Source organism: Eumetopias jubatus, unplaced genomic scaffold, assembly GCF_037043125.1.
Source record: "Eumetopias jubatus isolate StellerSeaLion01/CBP00866 unplaced genomic scaffold, mEumJub1_p1.0 scaffold_5, whole genome shotgun sequence".
Taxonomy (NCBI): Eukaryota; Metazoa; Chordata; class Mammalia; order Carnivora; family Otariidae; genus Eumetopias; species Eumetopias jubatus.
In genome coordinates, this window is record NW_028274811.1 from 2,860,866 (window position 1) to 2,885,794 (window position 24,929).

Genomic DNA, 24,929 nt, shown 5'->3' on the forward strand with positions numbered 1-24,929 from the left:
GACACGACAGGACGAATAAGGAAGCTGGTGAATATAGGGTTTTTCGGTTTTGGTTTCTTCAGGTGGAGGTAGAGGAAGGAAGATGGGAACGTGGTCTGAATGATTCAGATGATCACGTCTGTCTTGGGTTTTGGTGGTGCAGCCAGGATGGCTGCGAATCAGACCAGGATCTGTGGATTCCCGATCCTCGTGGCTGAATCCTGAGTCCGATCAGGCCTTCTGATGATCCTCATGGGAGCTTTGCACAGACCATCAGTGAGAATTTAGGTGTTGCGGCCTTGGCTCTGGAATTTTCTGGGTTAGAATTATCCTCTATCGCACAATGTGTCGTACCTTACCGGTGAATGAGTTGAAAATTGCAATACTTCTTAGACTCCCCACCATGCGGGACAAGGTGGAGAACACAGAGCTGAGCCCTGGGGCCCTTGTCCTTGCCATCACTCCATCCACTAGCCCAAGTGTCAGGCTTTTCTCAGTCCACTTCAGCCGGCCAAGACACGAAGCTCCTGGAAAATGAACATCTCCATGTATTGGGAGATGCCCTGTGATCTCTGCAGAGGTGAACCTCGCGGTGTGAAAATTCACTCGGGGAGGATTTTATGGGCCAGCTTGAGTTAGTCTTCAAGAGTACCTGCAACATTTTAACAGGAGGAAAAAGGACTCAACAAGCAACGACAGCATATTAGCAGATCAGGAGTCAGCAGAAGTCAAACGTTTGATTCAAAGGGCGGCGGTGGGGGGCGGGGAGCAGATCCACAGATGAGTTTTTGGACGATCTGCAAAATACATAGAACAGGGATGATTCCTCTTGTGTTTCTTTGTTTTGTTTTTTTTTCCTCCTCTTTCTTAGTGCTGTATGGATATCAATTCATGTGAGTTATGTGGAGAAGTATTTTTTAAACTGGGTGTCACAAAGCGTTTGTAGGATATGAAATCAGTTCCATGGGTTGCAGCCAGCGTTTGGAAATTTTGAACTAGCTGTGGTTTGGAATAAAGACACATTGGAGTGAAGTTTTTGTTTGAGCTATTTATATTTGGAGTGTATGACCTGGATGGTGGTTGAAATGCGTTTCCTGCTATGCGTTGCTGACCGGAAGTTTGAAAGTCCTAGATACAGATGATGGGGAGAGAAGGAGAAGGCAGTGAGGGGCTGCCCTGAATAAATCCGAGCCAGGGCCAGATCTTGGTCTGCCGCTTATTAACTCTCAAGGTCTTTACTGAAAATGGATAACAATATGGGAGTGGGCTCCGTAGGCTTGAGATTTGTCTTTGAGTATAGGTCAAAGCCCATGACCCAGAGACAGTCCTGTGACCTGCCTTCCCTTGGGGGTTCCTGAACCACCAACAGAGGCTCCAAGAGGGTCCCAGGGAAGACTCTGGGGGCTCAAAGGCTGGTCAGAACCCCCAGTCCCACTGGAGGGGGGGCCCTGCTGGGTGTTGGCACTGTGCTTCTCTTGTCAGAGGGACTCATGGCTGCCTTCAAGCTGTCCTGGGAGGTGTCCTCAGCATGGTCATGTGGCCAGTGTGGCCAGGCCCTGATGCACACCCATGTCCACACCTGCTTTCTCCCTCTGTTACCTCGAGCTGGAGGACTCACTTGAGCCCTTTGGACCAGAGACCTTCATCGATGCAAAATCCTGTAGGCTAGACATTCTCCCTGTCATAAAAAGGACAGAGGTCTTTTTTCCTAGGACTCGAAGCCAAACTGACTCCCTTGCTCCCATGCTCTGATCTGCCCTGCAGACTTTTGGAGTCTGGACCTGCAAACTGCCCTCTGTAGTTTGGGGCCCCATCTGATTTGAGATACTTGCAGACGCCCCCCCCTGCCCACCCAGTTCCTTCTCACGGCCTGGAGACTGTGAGATCTTTTGTCAGATCCTAGGAGGGCTGATAAAACAGATAAGCGAGGCCAGAGAAGGGAGAGACTCTTCTGTGTTGCCCATTGTGAAGCGGGCCCTCAGTGGGAGCCGTGTAGCCAAGAAGGGGGCAGGCCTCCTGCCAGCGCCAGGGGCAGGAGGCCTGGCAGGGCTGTGCCCTGAGCTGGCCCTGTGACCTCAGACAAGGGAGGGGCCTGCGCCTTGCACCTCTCATCTTAAAACGGTGTAGACGGTTGGATGAGGTCATCCAGGATTCAGGGTGGGCCCTAAGTCCAATGATGAGTGTCCTTATCAGACAGAAGGGAGAGATTTGAGACACAGAGACACACAGTGGAGGCCTTGGGAGGACTGAGAATGATGTAGGAGGGCCAAGACTCACCCACAGCCACCAGAAGCTGGAGAGGGCGTGCGGAGGGGATTCAGAAGGAACCAGCCCTGGTGGCACCTTGATTTTGGACTTCTGGCCCCCAGAACTGCGAGAGAATCCGTGTCCTGTCATTTTAAGCCACCTCGTTTGTGGCAATTTGGTGTGGCAGCCCTAGGAACTGAAAGTGGGCTGGGATGCGAATCACCCAGAGGACCCTGAGGTTGCGGAGGGGGAGGATCAGGATCGGGAGCCCCCCTCCCGCATGCTGCCCTTTCTCATTCACCTGCCCAAAGAGGCCCTTCTGTGCTCCTAAAGCAGACGGCTCCAGGCTTTAGACACCCACGACTCACCCTGGGGTATTCCAACACCCTTTTCTCATGTGACCTATGTATTTACAGGTCTAAAAATGAGCTGAACGTTTACAAATTCTACGTAAAGTTTAAAAGTGGTCATTTTTGCATAGAAAATGGCGTATGATGTGATTAAAAAAAAAAACAACAACTCAAGTACTGTTAAAGATTACCCGCGAAGAATAATTCCCCTTCCCGTTCTCCCCAGTTCTGCTCACCTTTCTGGAGGCTTTACCTGTCCTAGAGCAGAACTTTCTGTGATGTGGACATGGGCGATACCCTGTGAATACGGTAGCCGCTCGTGGCCGCGTGTGGCTGCTGAGCCCTTGACACGTGGCCAGTACCAGCGAGGAACTGACTTTTCAAATTTTTACTTAATTTGAATTTCAACTGCCACACGTGGCTAGTGGCTTTGGTATCAGGCGGCCGGGTTTTTGAGGTAGTTTACGTATGTTTCAGACTGCCGCCAGGGCTGGGGGTGTCGGGCTGGATGGACAGGAGCCCCGCAGTCTGCTGGGGGAGGCTGCCCTCAGAGCGGCAATTTTAGAATACTGCAGGAAGGGCTCTGGTAGGGGTGTCCCCCTAGGCTGTCCTGTGGCAGAGGAAGGCGCAAGCACAGCCCGTCCCTGCTGCGCTAAGAGCAGTCATGACCCGGGGGCATCCTAAGGGAGCGGTCAGGGCTGGGCCCCAGCGCCTTGGAGCCGGAGAGCCCTGGGTTTGACTCGACTCTGCCGTGTGGTCCAGTCCAGCACGTCCTGGGATGAGCCTCTCTGGTGTTAAAGTGCTTGCCATTAGCTAACTCTCCTAATGCCTATCACTAAATCCACTGCTGTGCCTGGAGGATGGGCTGCATTGATTGGCCAGGTCTGGGTCCCGTGCCTGTTCTTGGACCTGGGGGAATGCCTCATGGGGTGGGTTGACCCTGCCAGAGCCATGTGGGCTGAGAATGGGCAGGGTAGTTACCACAAGGAATATTCCCAGGGTGCTGTTCCCAGAAGAAGACAAAATGGATTTAGCTGGGCAGTCATAAATAAGAGCTTACCACTCCGGGGCTGGCCTGCCAGCCCTGTCCAGGGGGCCCTCAGGTGGGGAACTGTAGACAGAGTCTGGGTTTGACCAGAGGCTGGTCTCCACTCCGGGCACAGAAGGGCAGTCTTTTCCCTCTGCTGAACTTGTGCAACAGTCAGCCTGGCCCAGTGACCAAGTGCTTGGATTCCGGACCCAGACTGCCCGGTTCAAATCCTGTCACTCACCAGCTCCGTGACCTTGGACACTCACCCACTTATCCTTCTGCTGCCTCAGTTTTTTACCTGTGAAATGGGGTTTCCAGTAGTAGCGACATCATAGGATTGTCCCAGGGATTGAATAAGTTAATGCATGTAATTTGTTTTGAACAGGACCTCTGTTGCTTCCTGTGAGTGAGTTGTGGTTACAATTAATTCAGATCCACCATCCCCAGGCTGATCCAGACCCACCCGCGCAGCCTGTTACCTTCTTGATTTTCGCTGATGTCTGGCAGGGCCGCCAGAGAGATGGGGAGAGGAGATTCGAAGTTAGCGGTTGTCTGAGAATATTCTGGAGGGAAAGAACAAAGGCTTGGCAGACCGAATTGGCATGTTCTTCGGAGACGTGGGTGAGAAAAAGCCAGCGACAGAGCCCAGGAGGGAGACAGGAAGGGAACAGGAAACGTGTAACCGGTGAGCTCCGGTCAGCCACTAAAGGGCATCCAGAAGGATGAGTGCAAAGCCTGGGGCTCTGCCCCCTTCACACAGTTCACACTGGTTTCCACCCCGGGCTCCACCTGCCCTGGAAGTTTGTTAGGAACTTTTCAGAAACGTAGCGATACTTTTCTTTTTCTGGACCCTTCTATATCCTTGCAAAATATACCAGAGATGCTGCATGTGGTTTCCAAACAATGTGCACCAATGAATAGATTAATCAGAATTAGAAATGCACGGCTCTGTCTAAGCGCGTTTCGCAGTTTGAGCAGAGGAGTGAAACCCTACGGAGGAGAGCAGGAGAGCGTGATGTCGAACCTGATACATTTCATGGATAGTTTACAGCAAATGTTACAGAGTGGAACAGAGGTACAAGTTACGTGGGTTCCGCCTGTTCAGTTGTTGGCATAGGAAAGAGCTTAGTGAAGGAATTATTATTCCCCCTTTTGAATTATTTATTCATTTTTTTTAAAGATTTTATTTATTTGACAGAGAGAGAGACAGCGAGAGAGGGAACACAAGCAGGGGGAGTGGGAGAGGGAGAAGCAGGCTTCCTGCCCAGCAGGGAGCCCAATGTGGGGCTCGATCCCAGGACCCTGAGATCATGGCCAGAGCCGAAGGCAGTCGCTTATTCAGAGAATTTTAAAAATAGCACTTTTTTTAACTTATTAAATCCTAGTTGGCTGGAAGTTATGATATAAAACAGCAGCTTGATGGCAGTTCTCCCGCTACGTCAGACTGCCCAGAGTTGAAGGAGTTAATTTGTGTGCCTGATCTTGTTTGTTGGCTGGAACACTCTGGAGGATGGTCTCTGGTGCCCACTCCATTAGGCCTAGATATTTGTTCCTTCTTTCCTTCACCTCTCCCTACTCCTGTTTTGTGCTTTTCCTGTGGACAGTATTGACAAAGATTGGGAGAGGCATGGCCAACGGAGCCTGTCATTGGGCGGTCATGGGGCAGAATCAAGAACCTGACTGTCCTAAGAATGGAAAGAGCCTGGAGAGAAAAAAAGTCTTGTAGGAACAAAACAAAAAAAAGAAGGGAGAGAGCATCTCAGATCAGGAGGATCTGGGCAGGGGGAAGATGATAGCCGGGCAGGGGTTTTGAAAGACTGTTTGGCATCTCAGCCAGCTGGGAAAGGGGACACATTCCACGATCCTACCCTTCTGAGCAGAGGCAATGGGGCTCTCTGTTTGGTTGGAAGGTGGCCGTGGGAGGTGAGGGTGGTCCTGGTTAGAGAGGGATGTGGGTGTTATGCCAAGGGAGGACACAGCTGAGGGAATGTCAGTAGAGTTCCGCGTTAAGAGGAAACGTTTAACCCCAGAAACAGCATGGAGTAAGAACCAGAAGGCAGATATGGTTCCAGCAGAGAAGCCCCCCAGAGAGGGTGCTCAGGGTGGGGAATGGTCTTTGTCTTGTTCCCTGCCGGGTCCCCTGAGCCTAGAATGGTGCTGGGCACGCGGAGGAGGAACGATGCGCGTCTGCTGGATGACTTCTGTGGAGGAGAGGTCGTGAGAACTTGAATGGCCGGGAGCAGCTGCAGGAGGCGTGGGCCACGTGGTGCACGGAACTCACAAACAGGATGGATGGGCACAGGAGGGGACAGAGGTGCCTGAGGCTATGAGGCTTGCGGGGGGGGGGGGGGGGGGAGTTGGTGTGATGCCCTGAATAGAGACAGGAAATCCCTGAAGAGGGATTTGGAAGGGAAGATGGTAAGCGTGGTTTTAGACAGCGAGTGGCTTCATGAACCAATTAGCAGACCCACTGATGGATGGGAGAGGCTAATTAGAGGTCTTCTCTGAGAGCATCATCCGGCTACTCTGAGTCTGCTAATTATGAAATATACCGTGTCCCTTAAGTAAAGGTCTTGGGGTTTAACTATGTGCTGACCACTGAAATTTGGAGATTTTCTTGTGACCACCAGAGGGAGCCCACTATATTCATTAAATTCTATAGAAATTTAACGGGAATTTAAAAGCAATGGATAATTAGGACTTTTTTTTTTTTTTAATGACTGGAAAGCACCCAGAAGTGAGACATAAAGCCAAGCACCCACTCTGGTGTTTTTTCTACTAAAATGGAAGATTCCTTATAATTTTCCAGAAGATTCCAGAAGCAAGTGGTTTCCTGGAAGCTGGGATAAATTATGGGAAGGGTAAAACAGCCATCAGCCAACGCATTCCTGGAACACTTGCCCCACTCACCCAACATTTATTGAGCGCCATCTGGTTTTGTTGTAGCTGAGAATCCTGAAGCTGTGGGAAGAGAGGACTCAAAGTGTCTTGACCTCAGCTTGACCAACTCTTTGCCAACTATTGGGTGACAGGTGCAACTTTCCGCTGCGTGGGATGTCATGTAACTTTGGAGGTTAGGATTATTAAATGTCCCACAGATCAGGAGCTGCTCATGTGGTGGCACTGCCTTTTCTCAGGGTAAGTTCAATGGGATCATTATATATTGCTTCTCACCTTACACTGTATGCCAAAGTATATTCCGCATGGATGGAAGACTTAAATGTGAAAAACGAAACCATGGAGGGCAAGACAAAAATACAGTAGGTCACTGAAAAAAACTGTGAGGAAGAAATAGATTTTCTAAGTGTTGAAGTCAGAAACCATAAGGCAGTGGTTCTCAACCAGGGAAGATTTAGCCCCCAGGGGAGTTTTGGCAATGTTCAGACGCATTTTGGTTTGTCTCAACGTGGGGTGTGGTGGGATGCTACCAGCATTGAGTGGATGCAGGGCCAGGGATGTGGCTAAACATCCTGCAAGGTACAGGAAAGCCCCCAGCACAAAAAATGACCCTTCCTCAAATGTCAGTGGTGTCGAGCTGAAAAACCCTGCCATATTGTAAAATACTTTTGTAAATATTTTAAGCTTAAAGCTTACATTTTTGAGAGCCTGGGTAACTCAGTCTGCCTTCAGCTCAGGTCATGATCCCAGGGTGCTGGGATCGAGTCCCACTTCGGGCTCCTTGCTCAGCAGGGAGCCTGCTTCTTCCTCTCCCTCTGCTGCTCCCCCTGCGTGTGCTCTCTTTCTCTGACAAATAAATAAATAAAATCTTTTAAAAAAGCTTACAGTTTCTGCATAGAAAAATCTCACCTTAACAAAGCTTAAAAATAAATAAAAAGCTGAAAAAAATTCAACATATACAGTAAACGTATGGTTAATATTCATGAGATGTAAAGCGTTCTTGCGAAAGAATAAGGAAAAGTCAACTATTTTAGTGGAAGAATGGGCAAAGAATATGAATGGGGAGTCGCCAATGAAAAATACAAACGGTGACACTTCCCTTCAGGGGATACTTATGGGGCACCCACTCTGTGCCAGGCACTGCTGAGGGCACTTGAAAAGATCATCTGTCATGAATAAATTGTGGAAATGCCCCGTAAAATGAGATACTGTTTTCAGGGATCAGATTGATAATGTTTCTATCATTTTGATCTTTCTGGTGGCCAGTTGTTGCCGATGAAGTCCAAGGGCAGTCAGTTATCTTACTTGCTTCCCGTGTGTTGATGACTCGCTCCCTGCACCATCCGTCCACCACTGCTTCCTCCAGACCCTCACCAGCTCTTGTCCTTTCCAGACCTTCCTCAGGACGGGGGCAAAGTGATGTTCGGTTTCAAAGCCTTCCGTGGTTCTCCACCGTCTTCAGGATCGAGTGTGCAATCTGTGTCTTGACATTTCTCCGTCGGATTCCTGCCTCCTTCCCTGCACCCATCTCTCACATCATATCACCTTCCTATCTTAAATCCTATGCCCTGGGGAACGACTGAGTTTTGCAACCAGAACCTGTGTGTCATTCCTCTGCCCGAAGTCACTCTCCTCCTGGCGGTTCTCCTGAAGAATCCATCCACATTCTTTCTTCAGGATCTGTGGGCTGCACGGTGGGCTGGTAACAGACCCTCTACGGGTGTTGGCTGGGGTGGCAGGAAACAAGGACAAACTCAGCCCTTGCAAAGGGAGCACGCAGAACTCAGCTCTTTCTGTAAATACATTTGGGTGATTTGCAGTGTGACAGGTCTGTTCCACGATGGTTTCAGGGAAAGGCTAATAAAATCTATTAAGGAAGCTGCCAGGGCTGACACTGTCCGTCTGGAATTCTACCCTGTGCAGGAGCTGGGTAGCTTCTCGCCCCGCCACCCCCCCACCATGGGAAAGCCCCTTTGAGGGGTGTTGGCCTCCTTTTTGTTTTTAAACTTGATACTGACTCTTTCCATTCTTTCCAGTGTTTTCTCCCCTTGGCTTTTTCTCCTTGCTCACTGAGGCTTCCCTCTGACCAGGGCTTGGCTGGGTTGAGCTCTGAGTTGGCCCCAGGGTCCGATGATTGGAAGCATTTGCGTTTGGTTTGGCGCTGGCCAGGGGCCCTTCCCTATGAATCAGATCCGCTCCTGCTGCCTTGCCTTGGGGCACTTGCAGCTCTGTGTCGGAAATATAGTCCCTACCAGGGAACATTTAAGAAATAGCCTTCCTGGGGGCGCCTGGGCGGCTCAGTCTGTTAAGCAGCTGCCTTCAGCTCAGGTCGTGAGCTCAGGGTTCTGGGATTGAGCCCTGCATCAGGCTCCCTGCTCAGTGGGAAGTCTGCTTCTCCCTCTGCCTCTGCCCCTCATTCATGCGTGCGCTCTCTCTCTCTCAAATAACTAAATAAAATCTTTTTTTAAAAATGTGTAGACAAGACCACATGTGCCCCTGGGAGGGTGGGGGCGGCAGGTGACTTGGAGGCGGGGTGGGGAATGCACCGGAGCTGTGGCACCCACAGAAGGACCGGACAGTGACTGTACCCATGAGCGTCACTGCCTGTCACGCAGGCGGGGACAGAGGCGGGCTAGGAGGGCTGTGCTGGCTCCGTGCTCGCTGAAGGTCAGTGGTGTACAGGAGTGGCACACTTACTAGGAGACTGTGGTCCTCAGAGTGTCCAGGGAGGGTCTGGCACTGGTCTTAACACTTTCTCAGGGAATGTATGTATTGGGGGGGCGGGGCATGACGGGACACAGGGGGCTGCTTCCTGAGGAAAGCGAGGAATGACTGCCCCGCCACCCTGCCCCCCCAATAGGACTTGGGCTTAATTTCCAGGAGGACAAGGTAGTGCCTTCTATCCACCCCCATGCCTGTTTGCTCCCCAAAACGTACATCCTCTCCTCTTGCCTCCTCCCCGCTTGGGACCCAGGAGCCCCATCAGGAGGGGTCTGTGAGGGTCATGCTCTGCTACCTGGACAACGGCCCCTTCTCTGCTTGTGGGGTGGGGTAGGTTGCACGTGGGGGGGCTTGCGGGGGGCATGAACTCAGGAGGGAGGGTTTACAGGAGGGGTAGTTTGCGGGAGGGTGAATGCAGGGGGTTGCTTTGGTGGAAGAAGGTAGAGGTGAGGGAGAGGGGAGTGACTGGTGAACTGCTCTGTCCCCACCAGGGGTGGGGCTCTGAGCCCTTCAGGCTGGTGCTGAGTCCTTTGCCCAGAATCTCCCCCAGCCCCCAGGGCTGACTCACTTGGTCTCCAGGGCGCCTCTTGATGATGGAGTGCCTCCCTTCCTACCTGGAATGGACAGTTTGCTTCCTCCTGAAGGTCCCCACCGCCCCACAGGGTCCCCTTCTCCAGTCTTCTTAGCACACTGCCCTCCTTTTATTAAAAAAAAAAAATTATTATCATAAAAACAAGCTGTGCTTCTTAAAATTACCCCCCTCCTCAAAAACAACATAGCTCTGAAGTTCAAAGAAAAGTCTCCCTTGTCCCCTGCCCCCCACCTCCCCATCCCCTCCAATCCCATTCCCTGGATGTAAATATTTTACAAATGCACACATTCGAACTCTTGGAGAAATATAATAATGCGTGGTATTCTGCACTTTTTTTCTGTCTTCTCAGTTTAAAGGTACAGTTCTCTGTCAGTCCAACCTGCATGGGTTCCAGGGGCCCCTGGCCACACTTCCGTGGGGACCCGTTCAAATAAACAGCAACCCGTGACTGCAGGCAGGGAGCTGGGGCAGCCTCCCTGCTTTTCCCTCTGCCTTCCTGGACCCTTTCCAACAATTCCTTCCACACCGGTGGCTTTCACTCTTTCCAGTGCAAAGGTCTCCCTTCCTGTCTCCAGCTCCTTCTGCTTCTGGTGGCAAGAAAGGGGATGAATATGCACGCCGCTAATATTCTGGGTCTCTGCAGCCCTTAGTAGCTTTGGTCACTGTAACATCAACAGATCCATCCCTCCTCTGATGTCTGCCTCATTGTTTGTTGTAACTTTTTGTCCAGATAGAATTTACCATAGCCCAAGCGCATATCCTAGATTTGCAGCTCGGTGAATTTGCAGACAGCTCACTCCTGGGTCCCAGGCAAGGAACAGTGCACGACCCACCCTCCAGAGACCACCCCTGCCCCCACAGTTGCCCCCGGGAGATGGGGGGGTGACTCCTAATCCCAATTTCTCACCTAGCCAACTAGCTTTTCCTGGTTTTGTACTTTACGTGAATGGAATCACACGGTGTAGGTTCATTTGCGTCATGTGGTTGCGGATTGCGCATTTATTCATTTCACTATTTCACTGCTGTTGGGCGTTTGGACAGTTTCCGGATTTGGGGTTCTTCTGAGCGGCGCTGCTATTTAATTAATTAATCAATTAATTAATTATTAATTTTTAAAATTTAAATTCAATGAACATATAGTGTATTATTAGTTTCAGAGGTAGAGGTCAGTGATTCCTGAGTCTTATATAACACCCAGTGTTCATTCCATCAAGTGCCCTCCTTACTGCCCATCACCCAGTTACCCCATCCCCCCACCTGCCTCCCCTCCAGCAACCCTCAGTTTGTTTCCAGTGGTTAATTGTCTCTCACGGTTTGTCTCCCTCTCTGATTTTGCCTTCGGCTGCTCTTTGAAATGATAATAGTTTTGGAAATTTGTTTTCTGTTTGTTGCCGAGAGTTCTTCCTGTGGCTCCTGTTTCCAGGGGCCGTGGCATCTCCGAGTAACGCTTAATAGGTCAACGGTCTTTAGATTTTCTGCGTAGTTTCTATCATCTTGTCTACAAACAGAGTTTTATTTGTTTCCTATTCTGCGCCTTTTATTTCCTTTTACTGGACTCACGGCTCTGGGTCAGACCTTCCCTCGTGCTGAATAGAAGGATTCTCAGTTCTGGACCAGGCATCCCGTTTCATAACCGAGTCGGAAAACACTAAGTACAACCATTGCTTTAGGGTTTTTGCAGATATTAATCAGGTTAAAGAAGTCTTCTTTTCTTAGTTTGTGGAGAGATTTATTTGTTTGTCTTTTTAAGTTAGGATTGGGTGTTACAACTTGTCCGGTGACGTTTCTGCATTTATGAGCTGATCATAGGATAGCTCTCCTTTTTTTTTTCTTCCTGTCAGAACAGTGCATTACATTGATTGATTTTAGAACATTAACTGCTCTGGGCATCCTGGGAGAAACCCTGCTTGGATGGGGTATGTGATTTTAATACGTTGCTGGATCCAATATGCCAACATGGTGTTTGGGGATTTGCATCTGTCTTCATATATAGAGAGATGGCCTGGAAGTCTCCTTTTCCTCTCTTGTCAGGTTTCGGTGTCAAGGTTATGCTGGCCTCATGAAATGAGGTGGGAAATGTTACCCCCATTTCTTCTGTCTGGAAGAATAGTGTAAGATTTAGCGTTGCTCCCTTCTTCAATGTTTGGGAGAAGTCGCTAGTCAAAACATCCAGATGTAGGATTTTCTTAAGGTTTTATTTTTTATTTATTTTTTAAGATTTTATTATTTATTTATTTATTTGACAGAGGGGACCACAAGCAGTGGGAGCGGGAGAGGCAGAAGCAGGCTTCCCGCCGAGCAGGGAGCCTGATGCGGGGCTCAATCCTGGGATCATGACCTGAGCCGAAGGCGGATGCTTAAAGACGAGCCACCCAGGCGCCCCTTTCTTAAGGTTTTAAATAATTAATTCATTTGTTTTAATAGCCGTAGGACTCTGCCTCATTATGTCTTTTTAAAAATTTTTAAAATTTATTTATTTGAGAGAGAGCAACAGAGAGAGAGAGAGAGAGAGAGAGAGCATGAGTGGGGTTGGGGGGAGGGGCAGAGGGAGAAGCAGACTCCCCCCCACCACCCCGAGCAGGGAGCCCGATGCGGGACTCGATCCCAGGACCCTGGGATCATGCCCTGAGCCAAGGGCAGACGCTTAACCATCTGAGCCACCCAGGCGCCCCTTGTTATGTCTTTATAATAGCTTTATTAAGCTGGAACTCATAGGGGCACCCAGCTGGCTCAGTCAGAAGGGCGTGCAACTCTTGGTCTCAGGATTGTGAGTTCAAGCGCCCTGTCAGGTGTAGAGATTACTAAAAAAATAATTTAAAAAAATCTTTAAAAAAGAAAAAGGTGGAATTCACATACCATATAATTTGTCTGTTTAAAATATGTGATTCAGGGCACCTAGGTGGCTCAGTCATTAAGCGTCTGCCTTTGGCTCAGGTTATGATCCCAGGGTCCTGGGATCGAGCCCCGCATCGGGCTCCCTGCTTGGTGAGCCTGCTTCTCCCTCTCTTCTCTTCCTGCCACTCCCCCTGCTTGATGCTCATCTATTTTTTTGTCTCTCTCTATTTTGCCTCTTCTAGCCATTTCCTATAAATGGAATCCTAACGATGTGGCCCTTTGTGTCTGGCCTCTTGTACTTAGCATAATGTTTTCCAGGTTCACCTTCATGTGGTGTGCACCATACGCCACTCCTGTTTAAGGCCGAATAATACTCCATTGCGTGGATATACCACATACCGTGCATCCCTTCACCCATTAATAGACATCCGGGTTTCCACTATTTGGCTATAGTGGATAGAGCTGCCACGAACATTCGCGTACACGTTTTTGTGTGATCATGTGTTTCCATTTCTCTGGGCTGTATACTCAGGAGTGGAATTGCTGACTCACAGGCTTCATTATTTTTTATTGCAAAACCATAACACGCATATACCAAAGCGTATTTAACGACTGCGTTATGGATGTGCCGTTACGATGTTTGCATTCTTGCTCTTGAACTGTGCTCTGGGTCCTGCTACTCAAAACACCGCTTGCCAGTGGGTGCTGGCCCAGGAACCGTTTGCTACGGGCCTGTAACAAGATTAGGATAGAAACTGAGAGAATTTGGAAACCTTTATAGCAATTGAAGCGGTAATTTTATGTTGGTTGAACCTAGTAATAAAAAACACGGGTGAGGACTTTCATGTTTTTGGTTTTAAAATTTTTATTTTCTGCTGCATCATTTTATCAGATTTACCCAAAGCCTCGGCCCCTGACGAGCTGGAAGTCAGGATGAAAACCACAGCCGGCCCTCCCCCACAGGTCGGGTGGTGCGCCTCCTTGCTCATGTGTTTCTGGACAAATAGTTCTGAGAAGTGCAGCTGCTAGACCAAGGCCACAGGCTGAGAAGTGACAGAGCCATTTGGGATGTGGTGGTGGGAAGGGAGGAAGAGCTCCCATTTCAGGTCCTCTGCACTAATGAAGATGATAAATGGTCATTCAGATGGATGGATACACAAATGTGCAGTGGACCCTTGAACAAAATGGTTTGGACTGTGCAAGGCCATTGATCTGCAGCAGAGCACTGAAAATACATTTTCTCTTCCTTATGATTCTCTTCATCACATTTTCTTTTCTCTCACTTTATTGTAAGAAGCCTGGCTGGCTCAGTCGATGAAGCATCCAACTCTTGATTTCGGCTCGGGTCATGATCTCGGGGTCGTGAGATCGAGCCCCACATGGGGCTCCATGCTCAGTGGGGAGTCTGCTTGGGATTCCCTCTCTCCCTCTGCCCCTCCCCCCTAAAATTAATATGATATATAATACAGTTTAACATACAAAATATGTGTTCATTGACTTTGTTATCAGTAAGGCTTCCGGTCAACAGCAGGCTATTATTCGTTAAGCTTTTGGGGAGTCAGAAGTTACACGCAGGTTTTTGAGTGCATGGGGGTTGGTGCCCCTAATGCCCGTGCTGTTCAGGGCTCAATTACGTACATGTATTTCAGCCTCAAATGGTGCTCAGCCTCAAAAAGCAAGGACATTCTGACACTCGCTACCACATGGATGAACCTCCGAGGACTCTGTGTGGAGTGAAGTAAGCCGATCACAACAGGATAAAGACTGATTCCGTGTATAGGCTCACTTAGAGGAGTCAAGTTCACAGAGACAGAAAGTAGACTGGTGGCTGCCAGGGGCTGGGGTAAGGGAGGACGGGCAGATGACTGATGGGGACAGGGTTTCAGATGATGATGGTTGCACAGCCATGTGAATGGACTTCATGCCACTGAGCTGCGCACTTAAAAATGGTTACAAGGAAAAGAGAGATGAACTCTCTCTCTACCCTGTGAGCACACAGCAAGGCTGTGGAGGGAGAGGGAGTTCTGGTCTCTTCCTCTGCCTCTGAGGGCACTAATCCCATCATGCGGATGACCTCACATAAACCTAATCACCTCCCAAAGGCCCCACCTCCAAATATTGTCACATTGGGGTTAGGGCTTGAACGCATGCATTTTGGGGGCAGGGGACACAAACATTCAATCCATAGCACCCATTCACTTGCCTGGGGCCTTGGACAAATCCCTTCAGTGCCTCAAGACTCAGTTTCCCCATCTGTAAAATGGGGACAGTCACTTATATGGGGCTAACATATGACTCAAGTGAGGTGACAGGTGCAGACACCTTTGTCAGCTGTGGCTCTGGGAGCTTAGACTTGTCAGGGGTCCGCTGGAGTCTGTCCCAGGCACGCTGGGGGCCCTTTTAGCCAAGGGCACGTGGCATTCGGTGGAAGGACAGTCCTGCTGTTTCATCTCTGCAAGGCTGCTCATAAAAAGGCCTCTTCCGTGCTCTTGTTTTTTAGATGAATACAGCCCCAAAGTTAAGCCATCCTCAGGGGTCTTGCCCAAGACATGGCCATGGAAATTTCTCTTGAAAAACCTGATTATTTTAGGGGCGCCTGGGTGGCTCAGATGGTTAAGCATCTGCCTTCGGCTCAGGTCATGATCCCAGAGTCCTGGGATTGAGTCCCCCATCGGGGTCCCTGCTCAGCGAGGAGCCTGCTTCTCCCTCTCCCTCTGCTACTCCCTCTGTTTGTGCTCTCTCGCTCTCTCTGTCAAATAAATAAAAATCTTTAAAGAAAACCTGATTATTTTAAAAGGGCTAATACTAAATCATGACCAGGTAAACAGACTCAGGAAAAAATGTGCCTGGCGTAAAGCCTCCCGGCGGCCCCCGGTCAGCTTTGGATTCTGCACGGGGGTGACCTCAGGGCTCAGCTGGGGCGGGGCGGGAAACCTAAGAAGGGGGGCGCGTCTCTGAGCAAACCCCGCCCATGTCAGCAGAGGACGGACCCCAGCCGGCCTGCACGCATGCTCACGGGGGTGCAGTGTGTGGCCACACCCTTCCAGTGGGGGCCTCCCCTGTTCTGGTTGTCAGTCTGTTTCGTCACCCCTCTGAGGGCTGCGGCGGCCCCCAGCGCGGCTGGTGCGGGAGCTCAGTCACTGTAGGTGCTGAGAAAAGCACCAGGCATCTTTGGTTCTTCATCAGCTAGAGGGAGCATCCAGGATGCTGGGGCCCGCCTGACTCAGCTTCGAAGGCTGAGGATGGGCGAGGACCAGCTTGCTCTGAACATTCTGGCAATATGCAGGGCGGTGGGGCGCTCACTCACCTTGCCCCTGGAGCTTCTCATGGTTTAGCTTGGTTACTTGGTTTTGGCAACAGCACCACAATAAGTTGGAAACAGCACGGTAGGAGCTTTGAATCCCGTGCAGCCTGAAAAGACGGTGTATCAGTTAGGCATGCATTTGGCTGCGGATAACAGAAACCCTAACTTAAACTCACAGGGATTTACTTTCCTTGCTTGCTGATTCCGGAGGTGGGCAGCCCCGGGCTGGTGTGGCTGCTCAAGGATGTTTCCGGAACCTGGCTCCTTTTATCTTTTCATCCCTCCATCCTTTGGGGCAGACTTTTAACTTCACTGAGAGGTCAGGGAGAATGGGGTCGGAACGAGTGTTGCATCAGCCCCAGGTAGACGGTACAAAGAGTGTTAGACTTACAATCAAGACACAGGAGTCCACGTCCTTCCCTGGGCCACCATGCGGCAAATCGCTTCCATCTTTTGGACTTTTCCCCATCTGTCAAACGGCCAGATTGCACTATATTATCTCAAAATCTCCTTCCTTCTGGTTCCAGGTTCCACGTCTATTGCTGGGTTACAAACTACCCCCCACATTTTGTTGCTGAAGATGTTTATTTTGCTTATGAATCCACAACACGGGGAGGGCTTGGTGAGGACAGGTGGTCTCAGCTCCACTCGGTGTGGGCTGGGAGACTGGGATCATCTGAAGGCTCACACTGTGTCTGGCAGGGGATGGGGGCGTTCCCTGGGACCTCAGCTGGAGCTGCATCTGGATTTCTGTGTGGCCACTTGACTTCCCCACAATGTGGTCAATGGGTTCTAAGGGCGAGTTCATCAACGAGCTTTTATGGACCGTTCCTTATGTGCCTAGCACTGTGCTGGGCATAATGAGTTAAAAATCAGGCCCAAAGTCTGGCCCCATCCATTGGGAATTTGTAGTTCTCTTGGGGAGGCAGACAACCAGGAATGCTCCCACCTAGCTGAGTCAGCCACGTCTGATTTCAGCCTGTGTTGGCGTCTACACTGGTCTCGGCATAGAGGCAGTGCTGGCCACTGTCTTGGTCAGTGACAGAAACTGATATTCATGCCGTGCATATAACCCCCTCCCACACTGATTCTGAGCTTGGCTGTGCAGATTGCTCTGGGCAATTGGACGTTAGCAAGTGTGGTCCGTGTACAGTAGGACAAGCCACTTGTATGCTGGGGCTCTTGCTGGTGGAACTCCCTTCATAGAACCCAGCCACCCAGCTAGGAAGAAGCTCAGGGTTAGAGGACCGAAGCCCAGAAGGCCACATGGAGAGAGACCGTGGAGGGGAGGCCATCACAGACATCCCAGCCACTTGAACAAGCTCTCCACAGAATCGCAGCCCCGCGAATGACCTCACCCGTCACCATGTGGAACAAAACTGCCCCTTGCAGCCCAGTCAATCTACAGAATCATGAGAAGCAATTCATTGATATTTTAGGACATTACGTTTTGGGTCGTGTTGTCATGCGGCCGAAGATGACTAATATGCCCTCTCTAAGTGGTGGCAAGATGGGCTGCCACCGACTCCGGGCTCAGGTGGACCGAGAGCACCTCTTTTGCATTAATTTTCACAAACGTCTTAGGAGTGGCCCTCATTTAACGGATGCAAGCCATTTGTTGATCTTGGAACCAATCACTGTGTCCAGTTGCGGCGGGGTGGGGGGAACACCAGGCCAGAGATGTGTGCCCATTCTTGTAGCTGGAGCAGGGGGTAGGGTTTGGTCCCAACCAACCCGTGAACTGGGTGGGGTAGGGAAGGGGGAGAAATGATGCTATTGTTGTCAGAAAGGCAGGGGTGTGGGGTGGGGGGTGGTCAGGGAAGGAGTGGAGACTCAATAGTCAGACTCAACAGATAATCCTCCACAGGGAGTAGGTTAAATCAATGAGGGCTGAGTGAATAATGGTGAATGGGCTGGGTTGAGAAAGAATTCCTTAAAGGGCTAATATTTAAGCCAGGACTTGTTTCTCGTAAGGGACAAGGGTCTTAGGAGGCAAGCGAGCCGAGGGCTAGAACAGGAGATAGAAGAAGGCCCAGAGCTGCGAATTAGCGCACTTGGGGTGAGTGACCATTGGATGTGGATGCCAGACAGGATCTGCTTTGCACTTAGAGAGAGCCAGATGTCTTAGCCGAAAGCTGGGTGTTTGCTGAGACTCCACATGTGGGTTTGGCTTTTCCGCTTGAATTTAAAATTCACTTGTATTTTTTTTTAAAAGGTTTGATTTATTTCTTTGAGAGAGAGAACATGAGTGGGGGAGGGAGGGGCTGAGGGAGAGGGAGAAGCAGACTCCCCGCTGAGCAGGGAGCCCGATGTGGGACTCGATCCCAGGACCCTGGAATCATGACCTGAGCCAAAGGCAGATGCTTAACCACCTGAGCCACCCAGGCGCCCCTAAATTCACTTGTATTTTAAGAAAAGTGTCCAGGTGTTTCTGATCCATTTACACCTAAGTCCTTGGTATGTGCGTGCGCACACGCAGGTGTGCATAGCTATTTAATGTCCAAGAAATGCCGGAAACGGTTCATTTAGTCACCTGCCATTTCAGACTGTTTATCCGAGGAAGGAGAGGCTGCATTTGGCTGGGCCGAGCCACCTTTAACCATTTGTAGTGGAGGTGTGAGGAGCCCTCTGTATCCACACCACCTCGGGGAGGGGGGCTGAGCGGGGGCCCTGAGCGGCAGCTTATAGCCAGGTCCCAGGGGAGACCTCAGAGGCTGACACAGTTGTCCCAGCTCTCGGTGGAGGCAGGCACCCCCACCCCACACCACCCCAGCTGGGCACAGTCACGAGGACAGTGTGTACCCAGGGATGTGCCTGGAGCGAGCTTGTGACCCAGCAACCATCCAGTCCAGCTGCCTCCTGGAAATAGACCCCGAGAGGAGCCATTCCTATGAGGCTGAGGTGTGTGCCCCAGGGGCCTGTCACTGCTGGCAGAAGCCCAGGCACGGGAGATGAGGGGGTCGGCTGCTTCTCTCTGGACAGACAGATGGAAAAGTGGGAAAGGCCAGGGTTTCTGGTATTGGCCGTCAGGAGGCTGTGAGGGATCGGTGTTCCTGACAACAGTGAGATAGCTTTCTCCTCGAGGACGGATGCTGTCCTGCTCCTTCACCCCTCAGGCTGAATGAGATTGGACTCAGACCAGCGCCAGAGCCACTGGCCTTTGCCGCTGAGCACCCGCTCCCTGCATAGCTCGCCTGCCATCCCCCATCTCCAGGCCCTGCCTGTCCATACCCCTTTGGGGTGCCCCTCTGGGGAATGTCACCCCACCTTTTCCAGTTCAGCTTTTTGACCCCTTCCTGCACCCCATGCCCTCTGGAGGGGGGGGGCTTAGCTTCTGGGCCTAGCCCCCCCTCCCTTGCCTGGCTCTGAATGGCCGAGCAATCTCTGCACTACCACGGCGCCCTGCAGACCCAGCAAACGAGGCCATCTTTCTCGACGGCAGCAGTTGGAGGGTGAGTAAAGATAGGAACAGTTTCACACATTGTTCAGTGTAATAAATGGGGAGCCAAGGAGCAGCATGATGCAATCATTCCTGAACCCCCCCAAACTGCCATTTTTTGACCCTGACCTCTGGGCAGCAGAGCCACGTGGCTAAGGGAACAGCAGCTCTGAGTCTGAACCCCCATTTCGGGGTTCCAGCCCTTGGAGGCCAACCGCTCCGCCTCCACATCCCCAGCCCCCAAGCTCAGGAATGGCAGGACGGCATGGCGCACTCACCCACTGGCCCCTCACGGCCCCCCAGCGGCTCCACGCCTCCACCAGCACTCCTCAGCGTCCTCCTGGCCCTGCCTTCTTATGTCGGCTTCATTCGGAGGTGGGGTCTTCCCCTGGGGGCAGTGGTGACAGCCCCTGCCTGCTCCAGGCCCACAGCCTAACAGCCGTGCAGGCGCAGAAGCATCCCACAGGGGCTTTCCGCTTTCAAGGTCCTCCCACACCACCTCCTCCAGGAAGCCACCTCTGATTACTCCAGCCCTCTCTGCATTCTTCGTCCCCAGAACAACGTGAACCCTCAGGCTGTTACCATCTTCAGCTTTTCACACATTTGGGCTTTTGCCCCACGTGTACTGTGGGGCTGCTTCTATATCAGTGAAGCTTTTCTTGTGAGTTCTGGACCTTTCATCTTTCTCCCCTTTGCACGGGTTTTATTAGGCAAAGCCTCAGGGTCGTGGGGTTTGCACCACTGTTGTAGCCTGTCCTCACCCGCCGTGCAAGCTCAGCCACGTCATTCAGCCTCTTGGTGCCTGAGTCTCTTTGTCTTTGCAACAGGGAGAGGAGGACTTACCTTAAAGAATCATGTGGATTGAACAGGGGCACGTACGGAAGCTGAACATGGGGCTCACGAATAGCAGGGAAGTGAGAGAGTGAATCAGTCACTGAGTCCATCCGTCGGAGTGAATCAGTCCTACTTGGCGTGTAGGACTCTAGGCAAGGAACTCTAGGAGAAAGGAAAATCCTGTTTTGTGGTCTTGGAGAGGCTTCAGCATAGACAGCAGGGCAAGAGCCAGCCATGGCCTGCCTGCCTCAGGCCGGGCGGGTCTAGAAGCTGGGCCAGAGCTGCGGAAGAATCTGGCCCCATCCGGCAGAGAAGGGGAGCCTGGCAAGGGCCAGGAGCTGGTCAGGTCAGGGCCCGGCCATGAGCAGAATGTCTGCCTGTGCTGGACAGCACTGCATCTGTCCCCTGTCCTTTGGTGACAGCACCCCCTTTCCCTGTTACAAGGCTGTGGCATAGGGTGGGCTGACCCCGCTAGAATCTAGTGATAAGCACAACATCTGGTCTGCCCCCAAAGCGGCAGATTCCAGGCTTTTCTTGGGACTTTTTTTTTTTTTTTAATATTTATTTGAGAGAGAGCGGGAGAGCGCACAAGCATGGGGGAGGGGCAGAGGCAGAGGGAAAAGCAGGCTCCCTGCTGAGCAGGGAGTTAGACACAGGGCTCCATCCCAGGTCTCAACGAATCATGCCCTGGGCTGAAGGCAGACGCTTAACCCACTGAACCACCCAGGTGCCCCTTCTTGGGACTTTTAAAATAGAGAGGGTCTCTTTCCACTGAGGCTACAAAGCTGGTATAACGTAACCCCGGAGCAGCTGGGGCCCATAGTATGGCTAACCCTCCTCCCTTCTGCTGCGAATGAGTCCGACACAGAGAAACCAGAGCTGAGAGGTGGGGAAGTAGAGTCCTGAAGGTGATGGTGATGTCCTCAGAGCACCTGGGTCTAGCTGCACTCAGATCTGCCTGGATTTGTCAGTCAAGGGAGGCAATGCATTCTCTTTGCCTTTTAAGTTAATGTGACCCGGTTCTGACCTTGGGAGATAAATATCCTGGCTGATAGGGCGCCGTACTGATGCTCATTGCCGTGGGTGTTTGCATTTTCGAGATCCTTCTCAGAGGTCTTAAATGAGCTGCCCTAGCCAGGACCTCGAGGTTCTCAGGACGTCACTAAGACAGTTCAGCGAGAGCCGTGTTCATGGGCCCTGTACCAGAACTTGTCCCCTCCTCAGAAAGAGCCCTGTGTCATGTTGTGGCCCCGTCTCAGGGACATCAGGATCTGGAACGTGTGTTGACCACATTGAGAAGAGCTTCCTGCCCGTTGTTCGTCGTTCAAGATCTCATTTCGTTTTTTTTTTTCTGGGTACGTTGGTTCGGATTTCACACGCGCTGCCGGTTTGGTGATGGAAATAATCACACGCGCCGATAAAGCATGGCAGTGAATGAAAGAAAATGATACAAAGCGCCCACCCGAGCGCTTCCATGGACACAGAGGATGCACATTTCTGTCCGTGGTTAAGGAGGAACAGGGCTTTGGAGCTGCTCTTGCCCGGCCCCTTCCAGTGATACATCTTGAGCTCTGGGGCCACATGGATCGCTTGGAACGTGTCCACATCATGGAGTTTTTTCAGGTTCACTTCTGTGCCCAGATCGGAGGCTGTGCGGGAGACAGACTATAGGGCGGGGGGTGCACAGCCCCTTACTAGCACTGTCTCTGTCCTAGAGCTTAGAGCTATACTGTGACACCCCTGCTTGTTGTCTAGGGGTTCAAGGTGGACCTTCCTTCCCAGACAGTGGGGGGGGGGCAGAAAGGATGGTGGGGGGGGGCATGCTGCAAGAAAGAGAAAGGATGCCCTTTGGTGGAAGTGACGAGCAGTGTCTCTAAGCTGCTTCTGATCCCTGGGCAGTGCCCTTGATGAGTGCTTGGTGCCTGCCTCAATGATGATTTGTGGTGTTGGCACATGTCGGCAGACTGCCTGAGGTTGACAGGCAGCCCCTGCCCCCATCCTGCCCTCCAGCACTGCCCCCTTGCCCTCACGTATAAGCTCATCGCCTACCCTTGGGTGCATTCTCTCTCAAAAGACATGTGGACACAGCTCGTGGGCTAAGGGTGGCTGTGGGTGGCCCTGGTGTCCCTCGCTGAACAGCTTGTGTTAGGGTCTGTGCCGTGTGCAGACCATCTCCTGGCTTCATGGGGCAGGTGGGGAGGCCTTTCCTGGTCCCGGGGGACCAGACTGTGTTGTCCTTATTAAAATAGGTTCTGACTGGAATTCATGTGAGCTGAATCCATGGGGCTTAATTTGAGAGGGGAAAAAGCCTGTTCCGTGGTCGGTTGTCTTCCAGAAGCAGTCACTTGCCTGGTTTGTGTTTCTCTTTCTCCTTTCTCCTGCCCCCAAATTACAGAAAGCAAAACATCCAGGTCATGTTTCCAAATTTCATTTCATAAACCGAAAACACATTGCAGGTCTCAAAGGGCAAAAAGACACCTTCATCTAGTTAACTTTAAATGTTTTTAAAGTTTGTACAACACAAAGTCATATAGTGCTCTCCCTTTTTAGGCTGACTAGGAGAATTGTTACTTTGCTCTGACTTCCAATTTTTTAAAAAAATTCTTTTATTGTGGTAAAGTCTATTTTCTGTCGTAACCAATTTTTAAGTGTACAATTCAGCGGCATCAATTATATTTACAATGTTGTGCAACTGTTTCCAACGTTTACTCCCAAAACTTTTTCTGCAGCCAAAATAGAAACTTTGTAACCCTTTTCTCACACCCTCCAGCCCCTGGTGACCTCCAATCTACTTTGGGTCCCTATGAATTTTTTTTTTTTTAAAGATTTTATTTATTTGACAGAGAGAGACACAGCGAGAGAGGGAACACAAGCAGGGGGAGTGGGAGAGGGAGAAGCAGGCTTCCTGCTGAGCAGGGAGCCCGATGCGGGGCTCGATCCCAGGACCCTGAGATCATGACCCGAGCCGAAGGCAGACGCTTAACGACTGAGCCACCCAGGCGCCCCTGGGTCCCTATGAATTTGCCTAGTCTAGGTATTTCATATCAACCAAATCTTACAATATGTGGCCTTTTGTGTCCAGCTTTTTTTTTTTTTTTTTTTTTTACTTAGCACGTTTGAGTATGAAACATTTTTCATGACAATAATATTCCGTTGTAGGTATATCCCACACTTTGTACATCCGTTCCACTGCTGGACATTTGAACCTCCTCATTCTTAGATTTTGGTCTTGAATAGTTGGGTGGAGTAAATTGAATCTTAATACTTCATTCCTGTCAAGTCATTTCATAATACTGCCTGGACAGTTGGATAGCAGGACATGGAGCTAACGTTTATTGACTGTCTGCCATAAACCGGGTTCCGTGCTAGCCCCGGGCACACAGTATCATCTTCTTTACTCCTCACAAACATGGTATGCAGTAGGTATCATCATCCCCTTTTGCAGATGGAAACCCTGAATCTCAGAGAGCATAAGGGACTTGCTCAAGGTCACATAGCTGAGTATGGCGCTGAGCTGAGCTTTGAATTCTGGTCCACTTAATTCCCAAATTCACGTGTTCCCATTCTGTCTGTTCTCATTAATCATGGAGACAAACTGGTTCATGCTGCTTTGTCACATTTCAAGGTGTGTCTGTCACAGATGTCTTCTTACATCAACAGGGCTTTGAGCTATGGTCCAAAATGACCCAGGTTTTGTCCTTTGTTCTTAGTATATCAGGTATCAACTCTTCAGTGACGAGGGAGAGTATGGAGGAATCGGAGGGGTGCCTGCTCTTAGGGAGGTGTTGGGGAGTTTGGAAGAGGCCTATGAGTAATGAGAGATCTGTCTGCTTTGCAAATGGGGAACCAGTGACCAGCTACCTCCACTGAGCCTTCTGCTCTGGCAGCAAAGTCGGGGACTGTCCAGCCTTGTTGGTCACACATTCATTCCCTCCCTTTCCCTCTCTCCCTTCCTTCTGACCATCCATCTGTGCATCTGACATCCAGCCATCCATTTGACCATCTGACATCCATCCAGCTGTCCATGAAGCCATGTCTGCATCCATCCACTCATCCATCTGTCCATCCATCCATCTGTCCATCCATTCACCCATATGTCCATCCATCCCTCTATCCATGCATGCATGCATGCATCCATCCATCCATCATCCACTCATCCATCTATCTATCCATCTACCCACCCACTTATCCATCCATCCATCCATCCATCCATCCATCCGTCCATCCATCCATCTGTCCATCCATTCACGCATCTGTCCATCCATCCCTCTACCCATCCATCCATCCAGACAGTGTTTGTGGTGGGCCTGGTGGCTACTACACCCTGTGCCAGGCTCTGGGATAGAGTGGTGGGCAGCACCAATGACTAGTGAGATAAATAGCCTTCAACAGAGAACGGATCCAACCAGTATAATGTGTTAAAAGTCAGGAAGCTTTATTTCAAAATCCTGATTCCTGGCTTCTCTTGGAAAATCTGGAAGACCAGGCAGCACAAACTGACAGAGTGCAGTTTGCCACAGGGCAGTGAGGCCAGACCTGTGTTGTCCTGGGCAGGACATCTGTCTCTAGCTCACCGCTGTCTGCTGCTCCCTGCTGTCTGGCACCTGGGCCGCATTGTGCGCCTGGCCCTGGGCGGCCTTAGAGTCTGTGCCCCCACCTAGAGCTGTGTTTGCAGCCGAGCACTGGCTGGCCTTACTGTC

General features: G+C 50.9%; 1 protein-coding gene across 1 annotated transcript in view; it reads left to right on the forward strand.

The window, feature by feature from the left end:
* The window catches only part of COL23A1 (collagen type XXIII alpha 1 chain), a 305,334-nt gene that overhangs the window by 23,569 nt on the left and 256,836 nt on the right, over positions 1-24,929 (forward strand). The window lies entirely within an intron of this gene.